Source organism: Bison bison, unplaced genomic scaffold (genome assembly GCF_000754665.1).
Source record: "Bison bison bison isolate TAMUID 2011002044 unplaced genomic scaffold, Bison_UMD1.0 scf7180017864194, whole genome shotgun sequence".
Taxonomy (NCBI): domain Eukaryota; kingdom Metazoa; phylum Chordata; class Mammalia; order Artiodactyla; family Bovidae; genus Bison; species Bison bison.
In genome coordinates this window covers 569501-573215 of record NW_011494766.1, presented here as the reverse complement: position 1 = coordinate 573215, position 3715 = coordinate 569501, and the positions used below count along the sequence as shown (strand labels likewise).

The 3715-nt window shown below is 41.5% G+C and overlaps 1 long non-coding RNA gene across 1 annotated transcript in view; it reads left to right on the top strand.

The window, feature by feature from the left end:
• The window catches only part of LOC104991584, an 8788-nt gene extending 5706 nt beyond the window's left edge, over window positions 1-3082 (top strand). The window contains exon 3 of the long non-coding RNA XR_825622.1: window positions 2820-3082. This is a non-coding gene — a long non-coding RNA (uncharacterized LOC104991584). The remainder of the gene's footprint in view (window positions 1-2819) is intronic.
• The last annotated feature ends 633 nt before the right edge of the window (window positions 3083-3715 follow it).

Below are 3715 nucleotides of genomic sequence, written 5' to 3'. Positions count from 1 at the left end.
GCAGTTATGACAGAGGTCTAGTTGATCCCTATGGGGAGCTTGGAAGGCCAGCAGAGTTGTTCTCAGCTGAGGACAGGGAGCATCTGTATCCCCACAGCTTGATACCTGCTTGTAGGCTGCTCCCAAGGAAGGGGAGTTGCCTCAGGTGACGTAGCTTCCTTTGCTGGCCAAGGGCAGTTCCAGCAGAGGAACTCTACCCGGAGAAGTCAGCAGCCAGCAGCCTGCACAGCTGGAAAAGTGAGTGCTGGGTGCTGAGGAGGCATCTTGGAAGCACTCACAACATCCACTCAGCCACTACCTAGATAGAGCCTGACTCAGACCACCCCACCTCCAGTGCAGGGGCTCTTAAAACCTTAGTACTACTGAAATTTAAGCTTGGAAAAGTACTGTTGTGTATTTTTGTCCTGTGTGTTGTAGGATGTGATAAAGAAACTGACTCCATTTTTGATGATCACTGACAACTTCCAAACCCTACCACTTCCCGTTGATTTTTTGTCCCACATCTGAACAGTCCTAAGAAAGGAGAAGGCAATGGCACCCCACTCCAGTAGTCTTGCCTGGAAAATCCCATGGACAGAGGAGCCTGGTGGGCTGCAGTCCATGGGGTTGCTAGGAGTCAGACACAACTGAGTGACTGCACTTTCACTTTCATGCATTGGAGAAGGAAATGGCAACCCACTCCAGTGTTCTTGCCTGGAGAATCCCAGGGACGGGGGAGCCTGGGGGGCTGCCGTCTCTGGAGTCGCACAGAGTTGGACATGACTGAAGCGACTTAGTAGTAGTAGTAGTAAGAAAGCTAAGGTGTTCCTACCCTTGGCTCTAGTTTGATTTTAAACACTATTGTGCCCCTCCTACCATCTTGTTGCAGCTTTTCCTTTGTTCTTGGATGTGGGGTATCTTTTTTTAGTGGGTTCCAACATTCTCCTGTCGATGATTATTCAGCAGCTAGTTGCAATTCTGGTGTTCTCACAGGAGATATGCGCATGTTCTTCTACTCCGCCATCTTGGATTACTGTTGGCAGTAGCAGGGAAATTCAAATCAGGCAAACCCAGGCCTGGGAGCAGGAACCCTAACTCTAGATTTACTTCCTAACCACAATAAAACCCAAGCCATTTTCAGACTGACTTGGGCACCTGCACTTCTCCAGGAAGCATTATTGTATGAGCAATAAACCTTTCACACCCTCTGGGTTGTCTGTGTGTATATGATCACCAGTCTTGATATCTGAACCAAATTTCAGACATAGGATACTTCACATCATCCCTGTCCTCTATCCCATAGATGCCAGTAGTACTCAACCCGCTCCACAATGGGACAACCAAAATGTACCCAAACATTGCCAGGTGCCCCTGGGGAACAAAAATCACCCCTGACTGAGAACTGCTGCTCCAGAGCATAAATGAACCTTTGCTAAGTAGGGAACTGATAGCTCATTTGAGTTCAGTGTGCTGTGTTCCAGTTATTCTTGTATGATACCCAGAAAGGTCCTGTGGTCATTCTAAATTCTTACAACAAAATAAGATGGTAGAGGCGGTTTCATGGGTTCTGTGTAAATTAGGTAGGATGTCTGATTTTCTACTTCTGGTCTGGCTGTAAAGTCAGAGTGGGTGGTCTGGTGGGAAAACAGGCTGGAGACTTTAAAAACAATTTGATTGTTTTATTTATGGGACATATTAGCTCCTTCTTTGGAAGGCACATAAAATCATTTAGGCCCTGTAAAATGGGATAATGTGGTGATTTGCATTTGCATGCCATTTTCAAAATCCATTTTATGAAGTGGGAGTGAAGCAGAATGGTATAGTTGGATTTTAATCACTAGAGTTTCGACTTCCCCTCATGGGAGCTATTATCCTATTTCAAAGATTAGAAACTGCAGAGAGCAAGAGAATAGAGGTGACTGAGCTGGAAGGAGTGTTCTTTAAAAGCTAGGAAGCTTTTGCTAACAGTTGTAGACCACAGAATCCCACACCTTATTTTGGCTATCTTAATTTTTAGTGCAAGCTTACACTAAAATACAGGGTTTGAAAATGAGGTGGAAGAGCCTCATAATTGCATTAAACTTATCCAACAAGTATTTCCAAATATGTATTTGACAATCTAGAAGAAATCTTCCTTAGCTCTGGTTCAAGGATCCACTTTTGTTCATGTTAACGTATAACACTGTTTTCATGATTTGAAAGTTAGAAACTCTTCTATTTCAGTCATATCATTAGCCAAAACATTTTAGAAGAGCATAGATAAAAAAAAAAAAAATTAACTCATTTGTATAGTGCTCCAATCTTGATAAACACTGATGTAAGTTTCAGCTTTGCATATTTTAGTTTGGTGAATTCAAGGTTAATTTTATTAAAGAGAAAGAAAGTGGCTTTTAATGGGGATATTACTGATTTATCTGCAAGGAAGTCATTGTCTCATTGCTAGGCATGGGTGCCAAAGGCATGCTGGGCAGTGACATAAAATCTAAAGACGGTAGAAGAGCTGGGAACCACCACAGAAATCAGTGCAATGACTTCTTTTCTAGACAAGATTCTTTTAATTGCTAAGAATAGCAATAGTTAGAGCAAGAAAAGAATGGGTATTATTAAAAGGATTCAACAGGTTTCATGGAATTCAAGAATACCACACAGAGCATTGCTTGATCTCACAGGAAACAGAATGCTGGAAGCAACGAGGCCCTTTGCCACCATTTCTCAACTCTGCTTCAGGTTTCCTTCATTTGCTTGCTGTTCACTCTCAGTTGTTTCCCTCTGGCATTCCTCCGATTATCAACAGTCCAACTACTGGGCTGACGACAGGCGTTGACACGACTTTCGCTTAGCTTGTCCTAGGTACTGGCCCAGAAGCCCACAGTTCTAGAAGAGGAATCTAATTGGCTCAGCTTGAGTTATCTGTCTATTCTTCATCCTCTACGCTGTCGCCACCTGGGCCAACTTCTCCAGTGTTGCAGATGGGCAAGCATAGCACACCAGGTCTGCAAGCCTTTCATTTTAAAGGTAAGAGAACTGAATGAACACCTTCATGGGGGAAGTGATTTGTCCTTGGTTATGTAACCAGCTATTGACTTGATGGACAGTAATAGAACCACCACACCACTTTTTTTTTTTTTTTTTTAATTATCAAAGCTATATTACATCTGTCACACCTTCCTAGCATTTCTTGCTAGCAGAGGGAAGGAGAACACTCGGGTTGAGAAACTGGGCAAAAGGTAACTAGCAAGTTGGAGATGCCTCTAGGTTTTCTGCATAACTATTCTGCAATTTAGTAGGTTGTCTTTTAACTGCTTTGTCTATTCCCTTGCTCTATTGAGATATAATTTACATATTATAAAGTTCATTCATTTCAAGTGTACATGTCAGTAAGTTCTAGAATATTTGTAGTTATACAACCATCACCACAATCTAGTTTCAGAACATTTCTATCAGCTTATGCTCATGTACGTTAATTCATTACAGTAATGAATTTGTTGTATATACAACAAAAATCAAATTCAACATCTTTTTTATTTTTCAGCTATGCTATGAACCAGGCATTGTGCTAAAATTGTTACAAAACATTATCTTAGTCTATTATCTGTGTCTTGCACTTATGCTGTGATGCATATCTAAATAACATGAAAAATGCTGTAATAGATGTGTAGACAAATTGTGATGGTGAAGCAGAGAAAATGCCAGTTAATTCATTTTACTTTAAAAGAAAATCTATCCTTCCTTTTTT